This window comes from Rhamphochromis sp. 'chilingali' (assembly GCF_963969265.1).
Source record: "Rhamphochromis sp. 'chilingali' genome assembly, chromosome: 9".
NCBI classification, from domain to species: Eukaryota; Metazoa; Chordata; class Actinopteri; order Cichliformes; family Cichlidae; genus Rhamphochromis; species Rhamphochromis sp. 'chilingali'.
Genome location: NC_137936.1, coordinates 3,680,300 through 3,706,809, shown reverse-complemented (window position 1 = coordinate 3,706,809; position 26,510 = coordinate 3,680,300). Strand labels below are relative to the sequence as shown.

Sequence of the window (26,510 nt, the reverse complement as noted above, 5' to 3'; positions counted from 1 at the left end):
TGACAAATTCAAGAAAATGGTGGCTCTGGGAGATTTTTGGGAGGAGCACTGAAATTCAGGATTGTCCCGGAAAAAGTGGGAGAATTGGCATGTATGGGTTTAGGGGCAGACACTTTTTCACACCAATGAACACATTTTACCACGACATTCACTAAGCACTCTCTATTTTGGGGTTATAGCTTGAGACCCAGGAATGTGAATGTCACCCAGAATAAGAAAATCAATTGTTGTAATGTGTGTTTGACACGTGGGAGTCCAACAACACCTCATATCTGCCTCACACGTGTGTCGCGTGTTGAGAGAATTTTGTTAAACTAAAAACTGCATAGCAGTCGTGTCAGGGCTTAGTTCAAAATGAGGACCCAAAATGCTGACCTGAAACAGAAAGACAGGAAGGATCTTGAATTTCTACAAAAACAATGCTGCATTACGATGCAGGTACAAAAGAGCTTGTTAAGTTATTACAAGTGTGCAGCATCTTACATGTCAGGTGAAACTGAACTCAAGCTTCCAAAAAAATATGGTTAATCACAGTTAATTCATGATTTAACAAAGGGGGGCAATTTCTTTTTAACATAGGGCCAGGTTAGGTTTGGATAGTTTTTCTTCCTCAATAAATGAAAGCATCATTTAAAAACTAATATTAAAATTAGTCTGATCTGAAACATGTAAAATGTAAAACTCTAGGAAATCAAGAAGGGCCAAGAACTTGTATAAGGCCCTGTATGTCAGAGAGAGGACGCTGACATCAACCAAAGACGATGCTTGTCAGGCAAACACATCAGTCACAGGTTGGTTTAAGCATCAGATCAATATTGTACGCTGTGATTTCTACGACTGTGGTTGTCTCAGGTGTTTGGGGCAAAGGTTTTCCTCTGCACGGTGAAAACACTTGTCTATGTTTTTTAATAACCACGACAGAAAGAAGTTAAATGCTCTGTGAAGTTAGAAAGTGCTTCACGAGACAAAATAGAAAACAAACAGCAAATAAGATAAAAAAAAATGACCTAGAACTGAAACAAAATTAGATATAGGAGTAGGAGATTAAAGTGAGGACTAATTAAAAGCAATTATAAATCATTTTAAATAAGTAAATAATTCTAGGAGATATCTGGTCATTTGAGTACCAGCGAGACGTTGATGTAGGCTACCACATCACTTACGGTCTGATTAGAATTCAAAAACACAATTTGCAAGTAACTGTGTGCTTCGGATGCTCAGAGATCCTGTCTGCACGTCTCTGCATAACAACAACAGATTTTTTTGTTTTTGTTTCCCAAAATGTAATAGAGAGATCCCGTGTTTCCTGCTCAGCCTTTTTGCTTGTACAGTACAGGCAACTGTTGAGTTTTCTTACTTTTGATGTATCGTTTTAGGCTTGGACACAACCATTCTTTTATGTTGTTTTGAAAAGGGACAGGGCTTCCAAATAAAACCTCTTTGTGTTGCCCTGTCCGGACTTGAGCTATTTTTGGCACAGTGGAGCTAACTGGGGTTTGACCTGACAGAAGCCCACTAACTCTGCCAGCCCAGAACAGGGGGCACCACAGGGAAACAGGACAGCAAAAACCTGCAACATCATTTTGTCAGTCTTTCAAGACACTGCATATTTTGTGCAGAGAAGTATTTAAATGTTGGTATTTAAATGTTTATTATTTAATATGTGATACAGAAGATTATTAATATTTATACTAATATTATCACGTGTAACACTTTCTATTTGCCTGTGAGACAGGAAGATGATCTTAACAGGTTCTCATCTCATTTACACTCTTGCTTAAGCAATGTAGACAAAGTTAAATGTTACAACACTCTCAGTCAAATAGTATACATTTTATTTGACTAAAATAAATTTTTCTGCTGTTTTATTGAAATTGTTGTTGTTTCTGTTTCTCCAACCAGACTTTGTCTTTCTTAGTGGTGCAAAATTCTCTCTTACAACAGTGTCACTGCTTTCTCTTCTTCACCTGGAGGTAAATGTTTCCCTGAGAAATGAAGGCAAAATTGAATGCAATGTCAATATTGAGCTTACTTTGGTTGCTAATATTGGTCACACTCTTATTTCTTGTTCATGCAATAAACTGATTTTTCTTTGTCTATGTGGAATGTCATGTTGAGTTAACCTGATTTGTGTAAGGTTATTCATTAATGTATTCATTTTACAGTAAAGTATTTAACATTACTTCATTTAATGGATGTGAGCGTTAACCTGACATGAGCTGAGATGTTTGAAACTGAGTAGTTTCCCATCAGCAGTAACTGCTCACCAAGCTGCTTTTATTTTGAAATATTTATTCATTCATTTTTCACACTGGGACATTTCATGCCCTACTTCTTTCTCTTGTGTGTGCTTCCGTGTGTGTGGGTGCAGACACACAAACCCAGCCTCGTTTGAGGCCTTCCAGATTTGTTTTGTTGTTTTGTGTGCCACCATATCTAAATGTGTACATGTGCTCAAATTCACATTGTCTCTTCCATGTTAGAAAACTTCATATATATAGATCCATGAGGAAAACATCGAGATGCTTCATCAGATATCTGACCATTGTAAACATGGCCCAGATATCTCTGAGTCTGCATGTGTTGTGCCAGTGCCTGGTTTTCATTTACAGCTCTGTTTTGGCCAAACCAACCATGATAGAGTGTGGATGGCTTAGACTTCAAAAGCAGCACGACTGACAAGACATTAGCTGTCCTATGAAAGAAAACAATGGCAACAGGAGGCCACAGACTAGTACACAGATAAGGATGCATCGAATGATGGCAAATGTTTTAAATAATACTCAAGACTTAAATTTTGAGCAGTGGGTGATATATGCAGAAATTTTCAGTTCGCCCAAAAATCAAATGACCTCTCATCACATGATGAGAAAGTGCTTTGGTGACAGTGGGAAGGAAAAACTCCTTTTTAACAGAAACAAACTTTAAGCAAACCCGGGCTCAGTGATGGGCGGACTCTGACCTGTTGGGCTGAGGCGAGGAAGACAGGAGAAGAAGTTCTTCAATTAGTTTTTCTAAATAAAGCAAAACTGAAATCTTTGAAATTTGGAGGGATGAAAATAAAATTAATTGGTTTGTTAATTAGTTGTCTTTATTTATACTTTAGTAAAACAGACGAACAATAGAATGATTTTCAAATTGTGTTTCTGTCTAATACTCAGTCTGATTTTAGCTTCTATTAATCAACAACTGGAATAAAAAAAAAACCTGTTGTTTAGCTGCTGCATGTTTGATAAATCCAGGCTAACACATTCTCACTCCCAGCTAGTCATGAACTTTTATCTTAACCTTTTTACACAGCAGCTCCACCTATAGCAGGGGTAGGGAACATTAGTCCTCGAGGGCTGGGTCAGCACACCTGAATCAAATGATTAGTTCATTACCAGGCCTCTGGAGAACTTCAAGACATGTGGAAGAGACAGCTAAAACCTGCAGGACCTGAGACCTGGAGGTGGACACCCCTGGGTTAACTGAAGAAAAAAGCTCCCAGCAGTATAAGATATTCAGGATCACCTGACATTGAAGAAAGGAGAAAGAAGAGAGGGGAGGAGGAGAAAAAAAGCATGCGTAGGTTACAATATGAAGTAACTTGCTATGTAAGCGTTTGTAATTAATCAAGCTAAAGAGGGGGAAAAGGAAATCACTCTACACGATGCTACAGTGAGAGAATCTTTCCTTCACCTTGGTGAGCCTATACCTAAACCAAGTATATGATGCATGTTGTGCAGACTTTAACACGTCATCAGTAGGAATCATCAGTACTGACCCATGCAGATCAAAACTTCACAAAACTGTCTTCACATGCTGGTAGGAACTTTGCAGTTTTTTGTTTGACTGCCACAAATGCACTGAAATTCCAAACCCCACGTCATAGCTTTGTTTTTCTTCTTTTGAGGGTAAATATAAATATTCTGGGTTATAAACAGATGGAAAGCTGATAGGCTTGTACGGCAGCTCTATGAAACCCAGAAGTGGGCCTGCTAGCCAGGCTAAAAACTAAGAACAGATCTGCTTGGTCAACACTCTTTCTTCCTAATGTCCACTTGCTGGACAAAAAAAGCGGTAATTTGAGTCAGAATGAGTACCTGCAAAGAGTTTTGGAGCCAATGCACATTTTCATAACAGGAATATGGATAAACACCATGCCTGCAACATGCAGCATGGCTCTGTGTTTTTCATAGCAGAAGAGGACTTTAACCACGTTAAGCTGGTGAAAATTCTGCTTTGGGGAACCAACGCATTAGATCCGGTGTACACCAACTGATTTCTCTAACCACATAAACATCATGCTGAACCCTGCTCCCTGTCCTGTGCTTAAGCACAAGCCCACACAGATCATCACAGTGTGGCTCAGTACAGCAGTTTCCATGCTTCAGAACTGCTTTGAGCAAACCAAATCTTCAGAGAGGCCGCGGCTGAGGAGGGCAGGGTGGACCTGGAGTACTATGTTCCATCTGTTTGCAGTTAAATCGGCAAATGTATTGCCACTGTCACCAGAAAGATCACCATCCACCCCAAACAGAAACCCAGGTTAAATGGAGAGACGCTGAGTCTCCCAAAGGATGTGTCCTTCAAGTCTGTAAACACACTGGAACTAAAGAGGAAGGAGAAATGTGGAGACTGTTATTAAAAGAGCAAAGACAGAATATCCACTTAAAATACAGTCATTTACTGCTAGTGACACAATAAGTGTTGTGGGACGCATAACCTCTCTATCAATGTTAAGAGAGAGACACTATCTTTACTTTTAAGATTATGGTTAAAAACTTCCCTTTTTGCTGAAGCATATAGTTAGGGCTGGATCAGGTGACCCTGAATCCTCGCTTAGTTATGCTGCAATAAGTGTAGGCTGCTGGGGGACTCCCATGATGCATTGAGTTTTTCTGCTTCAGTCACCTTTCTCACTCACTATGTGTTAATAGACATCTGCACTGAATCCCACTTGTTGTTAATCTCTGGCTCTATCCCAATTCAGGGTCTGCAGCCTTAAAGTACGCAGCCTCAACGATCCTCAAGGGCCGTGTACTCAAAGACCGCTAAGGCCGGAAGTGCGAGGCTTGTGAAATGGGACGGTCTAGCCTCCGTTGCGCTGCCCAGGTTGCCTAGCAACCATGATACTAACAGCTGGAAACGTGTCATAGCTTTGTTTGACAGGAATGAAGGAGAAAATGTTTTGTTCATTTGTTTGTTTGTTTCCACATGAGCTTTGATCATTCTCTGTAAGATTAAGCTCAGCTATTGAACGGCGTATATTTTAAAGTAAAGGCTTTAAAACCAAGTTAGCACAAACGTCACTAATGTCACATAACTTTGCCGACATGTGGCCAACAGTAATGTTTTAATGTTCTTCGTTATTAAACATTTGCACATAAATGAGTGACATAATATTCAGTACTTAAAGTTCACTCTTCGGCCGCCCCTCATAAAAGCAATTTTTTTCGGCAAATTTATCCACACCCACCGCCGCGCTATGCATTCTGGGATATGTTGGGCCATGAAGTCTACACTGCCACAGCCTTAAAATTCAGGGAAATGAAGGACGCATTTGAGGGCCGCATTTCGAGCAGCCTTCGAATTGGGACAGCCTTCGGCGCGTCGCTGTGACGTAATCGGCCTTAAAATGCGGCCTTTAAGGCTGCAGACCCTGAATTGGGATACAGCCTCTGTCTCTCTTCCACAGCATGTCTTTATCCTGTCTTCCTTCTCTCACTCCAACTGCAGCAGATGGCCCCGCCCCTCCCTGAGCCTGGTTCTGCTGGAGGTTTCTTCCTGTTAAAAGGGAGTTTTTCCTTCCCACTGTCACCAAAGTCCTTGCTCATAGGGGGTCATATGATTGTTGGGCTTTTCTCTGTATGCATTATTGTAGGGTCTACCTTACAATATAAAGCACCTTGAGGCGACTGTTGTTGTCATTTGGTGCTGTAGAAATAAAATTGTTGAGATTCAGCTGAATTGAGTTAAACCTCCCCTCCATTCAGGAGCAGTATGGCCGATGTACAGATCCCCTGATCCCCCAAAACAACATTAGACAAGTGTTGAGGATTTCTGCGAGCTGATGGATAATTACTTTATTTGTGGAGAGAGTTGTATAAATTCTTTCGTGTCTCAAGAGTGAACCATGTGAAGTCTAATGATGTGTTTAAGTGTCGCTTGAGTTAGTTTTAAGGCTAAATGTTAAAAGAAAATCTGGGGGAGTCAGAAAAAGGCTAGTTTATCCAGACATCATTAGCTGCTACCTGCACATTGAAAGCTCCAAGCTCCACTTTAGTGGCTAGTAGGAAAACACCACTATATTTCAACTACTGTAAAGATAGCTGATTGTGGTATTCTTTGTAAAAAGGTGCTAAGAAGAAAGCACTGAGTGAAAATGTCTATTGTGCATCCAGCCATCACTGACACCACACAAGTTTCCTTCTTATCAGTGAAGTAGGACTCCTTGCGGTGACATTACGGGAGTGATCTATCTCTCATCACTCCTCTGAATATGTTTTACCTGCATGAGCCTCAAAACCTCTGTTTGATCAGCAAGATGACTTTAAGTGACATGAATAAGTGACATGAATGACAGAAGATGTTACAGTGTAGCCATACATACTGACACACTTTGCCATCCTTTGTCAAACTGCAGAACATCCCCTGACATTTATATTTCTTGGCTACTGTTCACCTCAAATGCTGATGCTTACATCAGAACAACTGGGTAAGATCATGTGTCCTGACATAGCATATCCCTGCATCCTGATATGCTGTCACATTAAAAAAACACTACACCTCCCATGAGACCTCATTAAGGCCCTTTCTGCTGTGCTGATAGGAAAAAATGGGGCTCTCGCTTTGTACACTGGACTATATCGCTACCTCAGAAAGGCAGAGAAAAAAGAAACTGCATCAGGAATAAAAGCCCATTGTCTGAATTGTGCCTGCTCCCGCTCACTGTGTCACTGCTCATCCAAACACCAACCCTGTCACGACATGATCTATGCCAAATGTTCCCGGTCTAGTGGGCCTGGGAATTTGGCAGCCAGTTTAAACACTCAAAAATAGAGGTACTGTTGTGATGTGAAGAATATGATCCACTAATAAAGACCCTTTTGAAAATAGCAGTCTTCTAGTGTGAGGCTAATTAATGACTACGTGAGAGTGACTCGTTCTTTGGTGACACACAAACTCTAAGTTCTAATGTTCACCAGAACAATGCAATAATTCAAGTTAAGATCAGACATTTTAATAAAACAACCAAATAAAACACATATTAATACATTTAAAATCCCAACTGCTCAGATACTTACGCTTGCAGGATGTCATAGTCCAGGCAGTTTCTCTCTTTGTCTCTCCTTTCTTTTTCTTTTCTTTCTGACTTTCTTTCTTTTCTGCAGTGAGGATTTGGGCCGACTGTGCTTTCTCTACATGTAAGCATGGCCCTTCCCAGCTCCACCTGGCACACCTGTTTGGTTTGAGTTGAGTGGGTTGGAGCCTATCCTATCCAAGACTTTCACTTACCTGCAGCTGTATTTGACTTTCAATTTGGTCAATTCCTGCATGCATCTCCTCACCTGAACTTGTATACCTGCAAAACCTGTGAAAGGAAAGATCCTGCTTATCTGCCTGTCTGTTCTCCAGTGCATACTCAGGTCCTCTTCTGGATCTCGCTGCCTGCCTGCTTGTTTCTTACAGATGAAGAAGTATAAAACCAAGTTGAACCAAATCACATTGTTAGTAAAGGACCGTGGTTGTTGCACATTATGAATTTATGTTTAACACATTTTAGGAGGCATTCTTCTTCCATCTGTAACAAAATTGCATTTTATTTTTATTGTATTTATTGTATTTACCCAGCTACCCAGCGTGCCTCTCGCTGGGTAGCTGGATGGATGGATGGATTGTAACATTAAAGCCCACATTTGACATCTTGTCAAAATTTTGACAATTTCACAAACATATAAAGTAGGAGCACAGTGTTCTTTCCTGGTAGTTGGTCCTTTGCCCTTCCCTTGCAGTTTCATTACACAATGATGAAGCATTGCCAGCTTGGACAGTACAGCATGAAAGCATGAAGCTAAAATTTCATAATGTGACATAGTAAACTGTCTTATAACACAAAAACACAGTGTAATCTGAGCTTAGCATCACTCATGCTTTGCCGTAGAACTGTTGGCAGCAGGGGCTTTTACACAAGGTGCCCACACCAATTCTGCAAAGACAGCTCGTCAGTCTTCAGTCTGACAAGGTGCTCACGTCAACAGTTGCATTTAACTGTAAAGGCAATTTTGGGGGGATTATTGGTGTTTCATTCCTGGTATTTCATTTGTGAAATCAAATTTATGTTGCTAAGATTTCTGATCTCTGAAATGGAATAATCACTTAGCCAACTGAGTTTAAATGTTGTATTCTTTCTTGTCCGAATCCCTGTTACCAAAGCCTTTGTGGAGAGTGTTGTCTCTTATGACGACAGCTTGGACTGACCAATCAATGGAACTGCTACTCTGTGGGACTTGTAAAGTGAAAAATTCAAGTTAAGAACATCTTTGGATACAGTTATAAGGAATTCTATACCTATGCACTCAAAAGAAGTGCTGGTAGGAAGTTAGAGGAAAGGAAAACATACAAGAGCATCTGAAGCAAGAGAAACTTTGAAACTATAGAATTGACTGTGGGCCTTTATAGTGGTGCTAGACTTGAATGCTAAACTGGTACGGTTTAACTGGTACAGTTCTTGTTTTTCTAGTTCTTTCCAGGGTGCCTAAGTGCTTAGCTCGTGTGGGCGGGCATACCTGCTGTTGTTCCGTGAGTGATTAAGCTGAACCGGTATGAGTTTTCGTTCCCTCTTCATTTATTTAAATTTGTATTAGTGTGACTTAATTTTATCCACTTTATTTACCACTTTTGTGCATTGCAAATCCAGCTGTGATGCTCCTGTGCTGCATATCACCAAAATATTCAGAGCGCTGCCCAGGCTCACATACTGCTGCTGTCTCTTTGTAAACAAGTCCATCATTTCATGGATCCATGAAATGATGGACTTGTTTACTGATATTTCCTCCAGCTTCTCTATAAGTAGCAGTTGCTGGCTTGTGTTAAATACAAAATCAAGAAAGATAATTTTCAAGTAATTCACTACTGCCTATACAGGTGGAAGTGCTGCACAATTTTGATGATTGGATCATCCACTCTGCAGCTGTTTCTACTTCACCTAACTGCCCCTCTATGTATATATAGTCTCTGTCTTTTGTCAGTTCATCTGTTTATGTTCCCGTGCCAGTGTACCTAACCTTGTGTCATGCAGAGCTTCTAGCTATAGTGTGTATTTCTAGTTTTAAGTTTCAGTAAGAAGAGCAAGAACAAGGAACCATCATGGAAGGACAGGCCCCTGCATGGCATGTACCACCAGCAGATAGAAGAAGTGGCTGATATCAAGAAATCCTACCAGTGGCTGGACAAAGCTGGACTGAAATTCAGCACATAGGTTCTAAAAATGGCAGAACGGGAGCAAGCTTTAAGCACAAGATAGGTAGAGGCTCAGCCCCTATGGTTGCAGCAGATGGCTGCCGCTCCCTGAGCCTGGAGGTTTTTTCCTGTTAAAAGGAAGTTTTTCCTTCCCACTGTCACCAACTGCTTGTTCATAGGGAGTGATTGTTGTGGTTTTCTCTGTATAATTGTTGGGTCTTTACCTTACAATATTCTCTTCTTGGCTCTGATTAGACTAGATTTTGTCAGGAAATACCATTTGGTTTTCAAATGGGGGAAAAAATGAGTGAGCAAAACCGTACATATTGTAAAAATTCTGAGTTTAGCAGTATGTGTTAATCTGTATGGACACAGTTTCAACAGTAAGTGAGTTAATGGAAATATCTGGGATTCTGGGAACTGAAACAAGGCTCTGTTTTGAATCGAATTAAAGCCATCAAAGGTTCAATGTCAGTGAGCAGTGCGAGGAGACAAGAAATCAAAAGACGCAACTGTTCACATAAAATCACATAAAACAGTAAAAAACCACAAGTCCTCGTATGTCGTTGTGTCATTGCTTAATAAGGACCTTCTCTCTATGAATAAAACCATTGTTCCAGGGCATTGAGTGATTTTTCCATTGTCTCTATTTCCCTGTGGGCACAGTGAATATGATAGCTGGCATGCTTATACAGTGTCATGACGTGGTGCTGTGAAACTCTATAGCTAGTTCAACAGCAAGTAATGTCACCATGATATCCTGATCCACAGACACAAGCTGTAACCAGACCCCAGTGCTCCCATCACCACTTAGAGTTCTCTAATCACGCTGATTTAAAGGTCACTGTGCTTCTCAACCTATTCAAATTATTTTAGTGGTAAAGCAAAATGCATGATGTCATTATTAACCTGATTATGACTGTTAGTAGTAGCCGCTGTTGTTATGTATTAGTCATAGGAGTCGTACTTTTCATTACGCTGTACTCAACAAATCCTGAATTTTGGTCTTCAGTGGTTTGGCATATTGCAATATTAGCTGAAACACACACTACCAGCTATGTAAGAAAAAGTGGGGGATAAATCCTGCCTTGATCTGTATGTGTTTGAGAGAGAAAGAGAGAGATGGTGTAAGAGCGAGCCAGTAACTTGGCTCCTAGCAGTGCTTAAAACAAACCTAGTTCTGGGAATATCCCAGAGGGACTAAGGAAAACTATAAGGGAAACATCTACACACATACACACACTTGGAGCTCGCTTAAAGAGAAGCCCCTGCTCCCTGAAGTCTACTATCCTCCTGTGTGGAAAAATGATTTCAAAAAGATCTGTAACATTCACAGTACTCTGACTGTCTTTACTTCTCTATAACATATATTACAGAGCCTGTTTTTTCCCCAAACTATAATTATACGATCCCTTTAAATATGTAGAAGCGTGTAGAATAGTAATTTCCCACTAAATGAAAATGATGTATGTATTTTTAACTAATTAATTCTAAATTTGTGGGAATGCATCAAGACGGGAGAAGAACATTGAGGAATAAAAGAAAAAGGAACAGAAATAAGAGAGGAAACAATTTGGGTGGAGGGGAAAGTGAGGATGAAGCAAACAGACATACTGGGCCTCCAGCTGCTGCATCTGTAACAAAGTACACTTAAACGATACACAACACCTGACAAAGCAGAGGGAGGTACACAAACATAAAATACAATTTTGCTGTGAGAGAGCGACAGAGAGAGAGGATGTGAGTGTCTGTATACGAGCGTTTGTCATGAAACCTTCTTAAAAAATGAGGGTCGGGGACTGCAACCATGCCCCCCCCCCCCCCCCCCCCCCACCCACCCACCCACCCCACCCCCAAGAGTCAGAGGCAGACAGGGAAAGACCCAGCAGATCCCGGCCGTCCATGGCACCCAAGCGAGCTGAGGATCTGAGGCCACATGTCCCAATGAAAACCACATGTCCACCCCACCCCAATACCTGGGGATCAGAGGCAGCGGGCATCCGACTCAGCGAGGCCAGGCCAGCCACCCCAGCACAAGCTGAAGACGGGGGCCCCGAGACTCCCAACCCCCGAGATCCACCAGACACTCAGCGGACTCCCCAACAAATGACGGATTACAACCCCCAAGGGAGTAGACCAGTAGCCTACTGGTTACTGGTCTACTCCCTACAGTATTTCCCACTGTCGCCAAAGTGCTTGCTCATAGGGGTCATTTGATTGTTGGGTTTTTCTCTGCATGTATTATTGTCGGGTCTACCTTACAATATAAAGCACCTTGAGGCGACTGTTGTTGTCATTTGGTGCTATATAAATAACATTGAATTGAATTAACCATGCCACAACGCCCAGTCACTAGAGCCACCAAGGCCCAGCAAGCCCCAGGCACAGACCTAGCCTCACACACACACACACACACACACACACACACACACACACACACACACACACACACACACACACACACACACACACAGAGAGAGAGAGAGAGAAACCGCACATCCATTCACATCCGCCCCACCCTCTGAAGTGTGGACGGGTATGTGCCCCCCCATGATAGCCAGCAGTGATGCAGACAACCAGTCCCCCAATCACCAGCCAACCTTGGCGCCAGGCAGGGTGCAGGAAATGGGTGTGTACATGACCCACCTACTCCCCTCCCCACTTGTATTCATATAAATGTATATGTACGAGTAAAATATTCTTTTTGTTTTCTATTAAATAAACTCAAAAAACATCTGCCTGCACCTTTAAACAAACTTTGGTGTAAAAAACTGGTGTCATTTCTTGAAGAAAGTGTGACATTCCCCACTTGAATATAACTGAGGTGTGCATTTCACAGATGATGCACAGCAAATTCAATTTCATGCCCTGTAATTTTAGCAAAGTGTGCAATGTTATATTTCCTTCAGTGTTCATCTCTACAAAGTATTCAGGTCTAATTTCATCATACTTTTTAGTTAGTTATCGTCTTGTTTTTCTCATGTTAACCAAATTAACATTGATTTCCTTTCACGTCGCTTTCTCTTTATATTAAGCTTCAGGAAGAGGACAAAGTTTATATGAGAAGTGAAGATGGTGTTGGTTTGGACAGAAAACGTCTGTGGCCACAGTGGCACACAGAACAATCCCATCATTTCTGCTGAGCTATTCAGGACATTAAGCCCACAGTTTCACCCTGAGGAACAAATTCACGTTGCACAGTCTCATTAATGCAGAAAAAAAATGGCAGGCATTCCTATCAATCTTAAACTCTGGGCTTGGAAACTGTTGAGTCTTCCACTGAAAACCTGTCAGTCATAGACAGATATCAAACTGTCAACGATGATGGTAGTCTACAGGGGCCCCACAGGTTACAGCGTTTCATCTGTTGTTTTTCACCTTACACACTGGACTACAGATCATGGAGAGCTGTCCCCAGAAGTTCTCATGGACATTGCTAAAGATTGTGGTTTAAGTTGCACAAACAACCTGTAATAATTAAAATAAAGCTCCCAGTTTAAAAGTATGTCTCCTAAACACTTCTCTGTCTCTGTGAACACCACATTTTAAACAGTGATTCCCAGCTGGCATACCTAATAGTACACAGTGAATATGAACGCACTGAGTTTTAAACTTGAGAGCACTGGTTGTACAATGTTTGTTATTACTGACCTTGTGCAGAAAAAATAAGGCTCCGGCATCCAGCCAGGTGTGAGCAGCAGGGAGGCCAAAGCACTGAGCTCACTTGAGCACGTGATTAGGGAAGGAGGTGTGATAAAGAAATATGCACGCATCGAGGTCCGTCTGGACAACAAAGCATTCTGAAAGAACATGTTTGATGTGATTTTTAGTTCTCACCTTCTAAAGCTTTTTTGTTTTGGGTTAGTTTTTTTTAAATAAAGCAAAATTTCACCTCTTTCAGCAGCACAAGAACATAACTTAACTCGCTTTTTCCACAGTGTACAAAAAGACACATTCATAATCAGATAATATATTTTTATTTTTCGCTCGCTTTTGTCACCCACTATGTGTTTTTACAAATCTCTGTATTCGTTTATGAGTTATTGTTAATCTCTGGGTCTCTTCCACAGTGTGTCTTTTGTCCTGCTTCCTCCCCTCAAGCCCGGCCAGTCATAGGGTTGGAGCACTATGTGCGGTGACTCCCAAGCTAGGCGAGTGGCTCCAGCAGATCCCAGGAACAACATCAGAGATCTCTGTCCAGAAGAGATCAGTCCTAGGAACAGCTAAGATACTGCGCAGGACCCTCAAGCTCCTACATTTTTACATTACATTTACATTACATTACATTTTTCATAGGTCATCTGGGGAGAGGACTGGCAGGACCTGTGTCCTTGACTGCTGGCCGAATCACAAAGTACCGAATCCTTCCAGCGCTCCCCTGCTAGTAGTGGGCCCACAGGAGGGTGGGCCCATGTATTCATGTATTGCTTTTGGGGTGTGCCTGGCTTGGCCCTAGGGACTAAGGCAGGTACCATGAAGGATTAGGATGAACATTTGTGAAGAGCACAGTCTTTATTGTAGTGTTATTGAATTTAGAACAGCTTATTTTTATGAAATGTATGAACAATCAGTTCATACACTTACAACAGTAGAATTGGCCAGTGGCAAATATAATGGTGTCATTTGTGTACATTGAAGATGTGGATTGCTTTGAAATTGAAAGTACAGCACTCAAAATTTATGAGAAACATTCACTTGCAGATCAATGAAAAGGATGACTGACTGACAGGCTAATTGACTGCATCATTGCTGCCGTCATCAGCTGTTTACCTGTGTTTCTTTTGGCCTTGCTTATCAATAAACTGCCTAACCCAGGGTCCTCAGGGGACCTTCTGGCACACCGTCTGCCTGCACAAATATTTGACTGCAGCATAGAGATACTAACATCATGAGATGCAAGCAGGTCAGTGGCATGAGGTTTGCGGAAGCAAGCCAGGCATGTGGGATGAAGCGTGAGGTCTTGCAACATGTCTATATTTACACACTGATAAGCAGTGCTGGAAAGTGACTACTAGTGCTTGATGTACAATGTAGGATAATTATGTAGGATTATAGGATACATCTGAGTATGCTTTAAACACTGATTGGATAAGTAAAGCTGAAACCATAAATGTGTTCTGTGTAGTAGTCATTTAGCTCATGTTGCTGATGTTCTGGTGGATCAAATAACAGCATTGCTCTACAGTAAACCTGTCACGATTCAGCTGTGTGCAGGCAGGAAGAGGACCCAAAATACAGGGGAATGAACTCGGAAAAATGCAGCTTTATTAACAGACTCGGGGAAATGATGCAGAACTAAACTAGACTTGGAAAACAAAACCTAAAACTCCACACAGAGGCACAGCAGCGCTCACACAGCACGAGGGAGGATGCGACAATGACACAGAGAAACACAGGGCTTAAATACACTGGGGAAGAACGAGGGGGATGAGACACAGGAGGCGAGCGCAGCTGGAAGAAATCAGACATGACGAGAGCAAAGGGAAGCAAAACCCGAAACACTGACATGAGACACGGACCTTTAAAGTAAAACAGGAAACACACAGACTGAACTCTAGACACGTAAACTTAACGGAGGCTGAGGAGACAGAACATAGAGATCTGATATGTGGGATGGAAGGGCACAGAGCTAACACCGGGAAACCAAATAACAAAACCTAAGAGCTAGAAGGGAGGGAGCTAGAAATACTTAGGACAGAAACCAAAACACAAGCAGTCATAATCCATGATAAAATCAAAAGTAAAAGTACAAAACTCAAAACACTGGGTCACCGACCCAGGACCGTGACGATACATCAGTTACAGGATTAATACTACAAACAGTACAAGGTATTATCTTCAGTTAAGGAGAACTATTTTCTTTTCTGAAGCGAGCTGATATCTTATCCCACAGCTAACTGGACTAACTAATTACTCTTGAAAATAAGCAATCAGTAAAGTAATCAGTAATTAGTAACTAATTACTTTTATCAAGTAACTTGACCAACACTGCTCACCAGCCAGAGGTGGAGGAGGTGCGCGAGGGGCTGCTCCTGCCATGGATGGAGGAGCTGCTGCTGGTGGAGTACCGGAGCCAAGGCAGGAAACACTAAAAAAGAGTGTGTGAAGAGTGACAAAATAAAAGCCCTACAAAGAGCCACAGAGTCGTGTTGGGGACTTAAAGAAGTCCAGATGCTTTTCTTTGCAAGCTCCTTTGATCACACTCTGTTTTGTTTTGAATGCCAGTTCAGCATCCAGCCATACCATTAAAGGAAGACCAGTCTGTTTCTGCTTGCATTTTTTTCTAGCTTTAATGAACAGGACGTTTTATTTTGCAAAAGTAATTATCTTTGCCATTAGACCAGTTTTTGTGTAAATGTTTTTGCTTACATGTTATGCCATTCTAATTTATAATTATCATATAGAGGATATTGTTATATTATCAAACCACACACACACAAATACGTTTTTTCATGAGGACGTTTTGGCTGTTTGGGATGGCTGGAAATGTTTTCTAGGAATATTTCAAACTTCATTCATCAAAAAGAACATCCCAAACCATGACTGCACATTCCTCATATGCAAATCTGTCGTCATTTCAGTTCTTGTGTTCTTTTGAATGTAATTGAAGACATAAATTGTTCCTTTCACTGAGGTTTCATGTGGACAAGGCTCTTACTTAAGCAAGTGTTTTTTCTTATCAGAAACACATGTACCATCCCAACTCTCCCAGCTCCTCTCACACATCCTAAAAAATTTCCTCTTTGATTTTCTGCTGGTAGGAAGATATAATTCTGCATTGCAGTTATGTGAACATTTACAGGGTGAGTAAAACAGGTCTTCACAGGGAAAACGGATTCCACCTCCCAAACCCAATGTGACTGAGCATCTACTTTAAAGGCCAGAGTCATTTCAGTCCAAGCAGGCCCCATTTGTAACCCCCAAAACCAAAAAGACTGCTGCCAAAAACAACACCACAGGAGAAATATGAGAATTGTTTTTAGGGACGAGAGTCCCAATGATGAACATTTTTAGTAAAGCAACATTTAATACAGTGGATAGTTTTTACTGTATTTACAGATTGATGCTGTTGCCCAATTCTGTATCTGATTGAATATAAAGGACATACAGAATACTACATATTTTATATGTACAAACAAATTGCACTGTTTCCATCTGTTTTGTAATCTCAGAAAATCTCAGAAAACTCATTGAATCCTGCGTTTGGCTTTGACCTGGATGCTGGATAATTGCTTGTGTAATATAATACAGCACAGAGGGCTTTCAAAGCATCCCACAAGTGTAAATACACTAAGTCTATTTATAATGGAAGTCGCTCTAAGAACACATGAGAAGGATTTGAATTTGAGACAGGACTGGCAAAGAGTATCTGGTTAATTTGAATAATAAGTAATACTTTACAGACTAAATGCTTCACTTCTGAAACAGCTATGTGAAAGCTAAAACAGAAACAAGGACCCACATCCAGCATTTCCAGAGTTACACAATTTTCTATGATTTCCTGACAAAAAGAACCTCGTAGGCCTTTTGTGTTCAACTAGTAAGTTACATGTAAATAATTAGGTGACATCATGGGGTGGAGAGGTACCAGACCAACTACTGAAAGATGATCAGTTCAGTTCAGCTTTATTTGTTTATTTTTATTTTCCATCATCAGTCATCTCATATTTTCACATTGGGAAGGAAAAAACTTTTACAGGGACAAACCTCCAGCAGAACCAGACATATTAGAATATAAATAATAAATAAACCTACAGGGAGTGAAAATAGGTGAGTGTAGAAGAAATGGTCAGTGCATCATGGGAAGTCTCCCAACAGCTAAAGGATGGCTCAGGCTCTCTTGATCCAGCTCTAACGATATGCTTTAGCAAAAAGGAAAGTTTTTTAGATTAATCTTAAAAGTAGGAATAATGCATCTGTCTCCCAAATCCAGACTGGGGCATGAATCTGCATTGTAATCCATTACTGAAAGATGGTCAGGCAACATAGGATGTTCAGGAAATACTGTTAAATGTTCAGTTTCTATGTCATATGACAGGACAGGATAAGAGGAGAGACGGTGCAGCGAGGTATGTAAGACTGCAGCTTTATAAACATTACATCTACACTGAAAAAAATATGTTGTTGGATTTACTTAATTCAATGGTGGACATTTGTTGCACACAGATGTTTTGCTTTGGCAGCAACTTAAACAATTGAGTTAAATTAACACAATTTATTCATGTTCAATAAACCTGTGCAATTTGTGTTGATAAAATGTGACTTAAACATGTTTTGATGAAGTAATTTGAGCTCTTGAAATATTTTAATCCTTCACAATTTTCTCACTTTATCCCAACACCATTCAATAACTTTTACCCAATACTACTTGGTCACTTAAATGCTACATGTTATCTTCAAATTACATTTTGCTATTATATTCTAGTATCAAATACACAATTTTCAAATGGAGGCCTTATAACAGATTGTATTGTTCTCTTCCAAGATGGTTGCTGGCATCCACCAGTAACCTTTCAAAACAAAATGTCTAATTTCACTGCATTGACAGTAGGTAAAGAATTAAACTGACATTACTCCTCCACTGAATCTACATAAATCAACAGTTAAATAATGTCAGTTCTTCCGTGTTCTCTGGAATCAATCACAGCAAAGAAATTAGACTGTTTCTTTTGAAAAATGTTGGGAAAGAACAAATCAAAACATTCTATTTAAGGCCTCTGACGTCAAGATTCAGTTAAACAACAATTATAACTAAACAATTTGAGGTAATGTTAGTTTCCATTAACATTAAATTAGGTTACTGAATTGGCAAACACCTTCCTATTAACATTACCCATTTTACCATCAATAACTAAAGAAATTAGCACTTGCAGGTCAAAACCTTTATTCAAGAGATGCAAAAATAACATTGATACAGTGACTGTCAAAAATTACAGCACTGATCATACTGTGACATCTTGGTTCAAAACAGCACACTTAGAAATATTCAACGTTCTTTACTTCAACTGAATGAAGCTGAAAATACCATTTCACACGACCCATATGGGATATTTAGACTGCATAACTGTTCATGCTACATCTCTTCACTAGTAAAAGAAAGAAAAAATACAAAGAGAATTTTAAAAATGCTGCCAAAATGCTGTACAGAGCAAAAGGAAAAACAAACAACAACAAGAAAAACGGCTCGTCCTCATGGCAGTTGCAGAGTATATAAAAATGAACCCTGCGATCTGTTCCTGGAATTGAGCTTCAAAAATGCAGCAGAACAAGTGTGAGATTTAAATGTCCTCTCACCTAGAGCTGATCAGCTTGCATGCATAACAGTGAGCTTTCCTTGCAGGAGCAGTTTTGTCTTAGTTGTGAGTTTTTCTTGAGAGCTGAGTTGCATCCAACTCCATTACCACCCTTTGAATCACCTCAAAAGTGTAGCAGAGTTGTGATGGGTAACTCATATTGAAGGAATAAAAAAGGTCCAAACAGCATGGCTACTGCAAAGGTCACGTTATCCAGATCTTGAAGAACTACTATACCCTCGATGATGATGCCAACATCAGAAAAGTCATTGCCTGGTGCATCCTCTGGAGACAGATGTTCATTGTGGTTTTCTCAATCTGTGCAGTGGCCTCAGTCAAGTCCTGGTTAAACACAAAACATTTCTTTAAGATTCCTTTTTAAACTCATCTCTTTTGAATCTACCAGTTCTAATGTTAGAGTAATTTAAACCAATGCAAGCAACATAGTAAATAGCTATAGCCAAAGAGTTGCCTGCCATGCTGCCATTCATGGTCTAACAGAGTTTCTAAGACAGAGTGAAAAACATAATAATTTCAAATGCTTTACATTAGTTTTTGTTAGAAAGACACCGGCCCATCAGAAATCCAGGTTATGTCACTCAGAAGATGTTAGAATTTAGACTTTCAGCCCCACAATTTGGTTAGCTGTTGGTCTTTTTTTTTTTTCAAACAAAACCTAATGTAAATATTGGTGGGATTTTCCTTTGTTCACTAGAATGACAAATTTAAAGTTTTTTCACACTGATGTGACCCCTAATATAAGGGGGTGGGGCCTCAAGGGGGGGCGGCCGAGTTCGCTACCAGGCCTCATGTGAACTTCAAATTATTAAAGAGGACTACTGGTCCTAACCAGTCCAATGAGGATCAAGTGGATAACTAAATGCATTTTTAAATGTTGCAAAGCCACAATCTACTCATAAAACACTCACCATGAACTCCTGCACCAAGATGTTGCAATTGTCTTTCACACAGATGCGGAGCACTTTGATGAGACTCCCTTCGAGCATTAATGTCATCCTAAAGTATTATAACAAAGAAAACAGAGATTTGTGAACTTTTCAGTAGCACAGAAGAAAATGATCCCAGACAAAAACTTAAACCAGTCAACATGCAACACCAGCATCTACAAAGAAATATCAAAAGTTCCTGTTTGACATCAACTTTATGGATATATAGTTTCCAGAACATTTATTTTTTTAAAAAGATAAATTTTTCTCAGTGGGCCAGTAAATGCATAACGAAAATTATGGCATCCTTTCGGTGGAATCAGTACTCACGGGTAATAGTTGACTGTTTCAATGGATGCAGCATAAAAATCTTTTACTGACCTAATGCAATACATATACACTTTGTAGTTAAAGAATTTTAAAGTTCTTACTGTCATCATGGCAGCTACATCCTTTAGCTTTGTGCCCTGTTCCCCCAAACACTTTCAGCAGACTGTCAGAGAGAAACTCAGCTCCGTCAGAAACCTTGACTGTAAAGGCAAGGTTGGGATGCACTGGAATGCTGCATTTCATCTAAAATGACATAAAATTATTTTGAAATAACAGCAGGCACTGTGCTTGGTTAATCAGTAATGTTTTGTTGAATAAAAACTGTGTTTCCAGATCTTATGGGATTAAAAAAATCCAAAGATGTTTGTTTCTGATTTGCAACCCAAGAACCCACAAGTTACAACCTCATTTTAGTTCAAGTGTGCATTAATGTGAGTCCAGTAATCACCTTTCTGACAATACATACAGGTTAAACCTATGGCAGATTTTGGATTTCTCAGTTGTATTAATAGGGTGGTCTATTTGAGTATGCATGCACCTAATAATTATAAAAAACCTATTATAATTAAGTTACAGAAACCTTAAGCGAAAATAGAATATACTTTCTTACCATAACACCTTGAACCCACAATCCATCAGCTGACTCCTGGTGAAATGCAGAATAGAGGTAATCTCTCAATGTGCAGCAAAAAAAAACAAAAACAAAAGGACAGCAGGTGAGGGCAGGAAGGGTAGGGATGTAAGCTAGCATAATGCCACTGATGATATTAGCTAAAGCTGTTCAATGTCCAAAATCTCACTAACACCACGGTGCAGTAAATACACAATGTAACTGAAGAGTCAGTTGGCAAATCTATTCACACAGAAAACCAAATTATGTTATGAGTGCCTCGTAATTAGGTTTAATGTGATATTACGGCTCTTGTGCCAAAGACAAATTCAAATGAAAAAGCGCCAATTCTTTGACAACAGATAAAACAGCAAATAAGCTAACGGCTCTTTTTTAGCATGTTACATGGCGGCACTCTAGACGTTTAACTACATTTGGCTGAAATATGGTAAACATTAATTCAAAAAATCAAGACATACCAAAAAACGTAGAGTTGGCTGCTCGACTTGACTGAGATGGATGCATTTTTTAAACCACGATCCAAAGCCCGCGAGATGAAATCACGCGTGGTTTCACGAGATTTAACGTTGCTATCTTATTGACTTACTTCACCTGAACATGATATGAACAATTTAATACACCCTTTCTGCATATCATGTAGTTTTTACACTATATAGTTACATTTATCTTTAAAACATGAGGCAATTGTGTTAAATACATGCAAGATGCTTACATAAATCCAAGAGATGGCCAGTCCCTTTTTTTCAGTGTACCTTAAAGATTCCTGAACCAACAATGTGCATTCCTTGGTACATTTTGATTTAACTGCAAACATCCAGTGTTCAATTGGATGTTCAATTATTTTTCACAAGTCATATGAAGTGTGACGCAATGTTTTTTTGTTTTTTTTTGCTGCCGTCATCAGTTGTTTACCTGTGCTTCTTTTGGCCTTGCTTATCAATAAACAGCCCGACCTGGGGTCCTCACAAAGATTTGACTGCAGCATAGAGCCACTAACATCATGAGAATTATTATTTTTTTAAATTGCTGATGCTTCTTTCAGATTGAAAAGACATTTTCCCTTTCCTTCCATTACTTTGAGATGTAAAATTTATAGGTAAAATTATATATGACAGACACTTCTGTTTAGGGAGCTGGGTCTCAGAATATGCAGAATATTAAAAAAAGAGCCCTCTTTGCTTGTCTTCAGATATAGGATTACAGTTAGGGCTGCAGTAAGGGTCATTCACGATCAATGACCTCAAAGAGTTAATGTATGAACATGTTTAAGAGATAACCAAGTGGCTTTGTTGCCCAGTCTTAAACCAATAATGATTGAAAAAACACAGATTACCTTAAAACTAATATTAAAGAAAGTGTAAGACGGACTGAACTGTGGTTTACAGCATGGGATTTTCTGCAGGTGTGTGAAAGTGGAAAATGTGAGGAAAAAACATGCAACTGAGTATGCACGTGTAACCCAAAGTAAAAAGAATGAGACTGGAAATATAGTTGACTTGTAGTGCTGAAAGAGCTTATATGAAGGCCGACACAATCCACCTAGCCAGGATATCAAAAGTCTCTAATACACACACACACGTGGACAAGTGCACGCACACACATCCTTGTTTACCCTTGAGTAATACCCAAACAGACAGCTGACACTGAATGTCAAGATTTTGCAGCAAATTTAGCGTCAACACGTTTGTGCAATCGTCCTGTTCATTACATAAGAGCCAGCATGATTTCATAGCCCCGCCATAGCCTGCTTACCTTGGCAGAACAAAAATGATCTCATAGTTCACAAACTGTCAGGCTCCCACCTGGTGGAGCAGTATTTATGGAGGCTATTATTTGCTCAAGCCCATATCCATATAAAATTATTTTACCTTGTACCCAATCTTCAGGTAAATGATGCCGTGACTAGGCGTGTCAGTTGTTCAGTCTCATCCTGGTATGCCACCTCTGTCTTTAAGCATGAAAAGGAAACATTTGATGTAAAACTCTCCACAGAGTAAACCAGCATTTTGTGGATAATTGTTATTATTTTTGTTTTTATTCAAATTTTGTCTTAAAATTGTTGTGATTATGTCAGTCACCCTGAGTCACTCTACAAGTACATATGCCCTTTGTTTCTATAACAACAATGTTAATTCATTATTGTCCTTCCTCGCACTAATATGTTTCCCCTGTTTATGTTTAATTTCTTTTTGAAGTGGAATTTGATTACATTAGATATTTATATCTAGTACTCCTCTTTTTTCTTTCTCATATTCATTTTATAATAGATAAATTTCTCTGTGAGGATCATGCATCATATATGCTTTATTTGTTTCTTGACCTAGAAATCAATTTAATCTTTCACCATGAACTCCGAGGGATACGGGTGAAGGAGGATCCCTGAGAAGCTGTGAGTGATGATACACAGGACCATCCTTTTACCTGACAGACTCGGCTTTATTAGAAATCTGTTGGTGTTTGAATGCTGCAACAGATCTGCATGACCTGAAATTTAAATAGAAGTTTGATACCAAAGTGCAGACATAACATAACCAACTCGTTTGGTTCAGTTTTAACACCAAGATTTTTATTCACTATGAATGGGTTTCTTCTTCCACGAACCCTCCGAGGTCTAAATCATTGATGATGACCTCGGCCTGATCCTTTTAAGTTTTTTTTTTTGGTTGTTTTGGCCCGCTGACTTTCAAGACTTGAGAGGACACATTTACACGCTGGTTGTCTGTATAGAACACCAAAAGGAAAAACAAATACTATCCCTCTGAAGTCTATGTAATCACTTCAAAAAATGCTTGTCTCTAAAGCTTTGGGTTAAGGAGTACGCTTTTAGTGCTAAGCTACTCTAGTTTTTTATCTTAGCTTTAAGTGTGCATGTATGTGTTAACTACTCTTCTTTAATGTCCTTTAACATCTCCTACTCTACCTTTAATTGTCTCCTTTTTCCTTTCTTTTTCTCCAGCCACACTTCACCTACACAGATGGGGCAGATATACAATTTTAACCATAGAGATAGCAATCTCAAGTCTGCTGAAATGTATGCAGCATCTATTTTGATTTTTCTTTGTCTTTGTGCTTATATGCTCTTCTCCTGAAACCACAAAAGAAAAGTAGATTTCAACAGAAAACCGCTGTAAATTGGACCTTTCTCAGACAATATGCAGACTAGATGGGCCCAGAAAGCTGTTGGGTTGGTTTCAGTGGGCGGTGCTAGGTTTTTATGTAGTCTCAAGTTATGCACTTTTTCTGCCAGGGGACATAAATATGAGTTAATATAGCTGAATTTGTGTACATGTAGTAAAAAGGGCTACAGTAATGTTGTAATGTAGGCAAAAGGTTTAAACCTCATGATTTCCTTTTCATATGCTCAGTAAGTGGCCCATTTCTTGTGGTCAAAACCAATGTACTGCACAGAGTGAAATGCAGCAAGTGTGAGACTGACCACATGCATTCAACAAATAGTCATGATACATAAAATAATGCTGGCTAATGCACATCGTCCTGTTCTTCTGCAGGGGTCTGTGTTCGGTACTCCAAACAGGCAGCAGTTAGCCCTCTATTCTGTACCCCACACCACCCACATCGTGGCTTTGTGTTAAACTGGATTAGCTGGTTTTCATGTGGAATTTCAGTCTTGGTGCACCCCAGATGAACAGATTTTGCTGATGTATTTAAAAAAAACTGCACATACAAGAAGTTGTGGACCATGTTTTGCAGTTGACGGGGATTATAAAAGATAGAGAGCTGATACAGTGGTAAAGATGTGCACTTCATGGGTGTAAAGCGGGCAACATGTACATCTTTGTGTTTGTGTGTGTGCATTACTTTAGGAGATAAGATAAGATAAGATAACCTTTATTAGTCCCACACGTGGGAAATTTGTTACAGCAGCTCTGCTCAATCTGAGGAGGAGTTATTGAGAGCAAAAATAGCTGTGAGGTGAGGGAGGTGATAACTATTCCCATACGACCCGACTCTTAACAGCTGCTCATAAAAACTGTATAAGAAACCAAAGCTGGTTTGGGTCAGAAGTTACTTTATTATTAGGGGCAAACAAAGAGTTGTTACTAGCAACCACTGTCCTTGTATAATGTACTGGGATTACAGCATCTTCTCTCCACAGAAGCCAAGTTTGATATGGTTTGACCATAAATAATGGACTTAAGAAGGAAAAATGTGGAACGAATGTATGAACGGACGGATCTCAGACTGGCTGGCTTATGACACAGATGCAAATCTAGATGCACAAAGAAAATCACAGAGAAGCACAAGCATAGATTTGAATGACAGTAAAAGTGCTGCCATGCGTCTGTTGTAACAATCAGGCCGACAATATACCAATAATGATCAGAAACAATGTTACATTTATCAAAAACTGGTCAGTTACTGGGTTATATGTTTTATTCCCTTGAATGTTTATTAGCATTAACAATGTTTATTAATATTTATTTAAATAAATATTTATTTATATAAAGCCATCACAGCAACAGTTGCCTCAAGGCACTTAATATTTTAAGATAAAGACCCTACAATAATATAAAGAAAAAACAGAAAGCCCCAACAATCATATGAGGAAGTACTTTGGCAACAGTGGGAAGGAAAAACTCCCTTTTAACAGGAAGAAACCTACCGGAGCACAATCGGGCTCTCTTTCCAGTCCCTGTCAGGACTCTTGCTGCAGCATTTTGGATTAACTGAAGTCTTTTCAGGGAGTTTTTAGGACTTGCTGATAATAATGAACTGCAGTCGTCCAGCCTGGAAGTAATAAATGCATGAACTAGTTTTTCAGCGTCACTCTGAGACAGGATATTTCTAATTTTAGAGATGTTGCGCAAATGGAAGAACGCAGTCTTACATATTTGTTTAATATGTGCATTAAAAGCATTGTGCATTTATCCAGGTCGAAAATGACTCCAAGGTTCCTCACAGCGTTACTGGAGGCCAACGTAATACCATCCAGAGTAAGAATCTGGTTAGATACCATATTTCTAAGATTTTCAGGGCCGAGTACAATAACTTTAGTTTCATCTGAAAGTTAGAGGCCATCCAGGTCCTGCAGTTTAACTAATTGTTGTTATCTGGTTTCATAGACAGATAGAGTTGGGTGTCATCTGCACAGCAGTGAAAATATATGCTATGCATTCTGATGATACTTCCTAATGGAAGCATGTATAATGTAAACAGAATGGGTCCTAACACTGAACGCTGTGGAACTCCATGATTAACCTTAGTGTGTGAAGAGGACTCTCCATTTACATGAACAAATTGAGATCCCATAGAATGGGAGGCAGAGCCTTTCAGTTTACAGAAACAAAAAACAAGGAGCATGAACCCAGATCAGTCCAAAAAACACAAGAAAACAGTTCAACACAAAACAAGATCCATCACGAGTAGGGATGGGTACCGGTGTTCTGACATAAACGGTAGTAACCAGACCGAAAAGCAGCGCACATTTCGGTGCTTTATTTCGGTGCTTTTTTTTCCTGAGCTGTGATACACTTCTAGCCAATCATTTTACGTTTCCCAGGATAGTAGGCGGGGCCAGGTACGTACGTTCAGTTAGAGCAGAGCTACAGATTAAAAATGTCCAAGGTGAAGCGGTCAGAAGTCTGGCTGTACTTCACAGCAAAATATGCAAACTCAGCAGCAACAAGTGCTTTAAGCTGATACTGTGATACTGTCAAAGGAGGTAACACCTCGAATCCGATGAAACACCTGGCGACGCATAGCGTTTTTTTTAAAAGCCGAGAAATGCGCCGTATTTGATAGCTTGCTGCGAGACCTCACACTGTGCACGTTGGGTGGTTTGCCAGTTATCGGACCCGGAGCAACATCCCCCAAAAACCCGAAGAATAGAGTCCTGGCCCCTAG

General features: G+C 39.9%; 1 long non-coding RNA gene across 1 annotated transcript; it reads right to left on the bottom strand.

Moving 5' to 3' along the window:
- Positions 1–18,324: 18,324 nt before the first annotated feature.
- LOC308402838 lies at positions 18,325–21,383 on the bottom strand. The gene is made up of 4 exons (XR_013972817.1): positions 20,625–21,383; positions 20,116–20,257; positions 19,667–19,754; positions 18,325–19,079 (listed from the first exon to the last, which is right to left on the bottom strand). It is a non-coding gene; the product is annotated as an uncharacterized lncRNA (long non-coding RNA).
- Between the last annotated feature and the right edge of the window lie 5,127 nt (positions 21,384–26,510).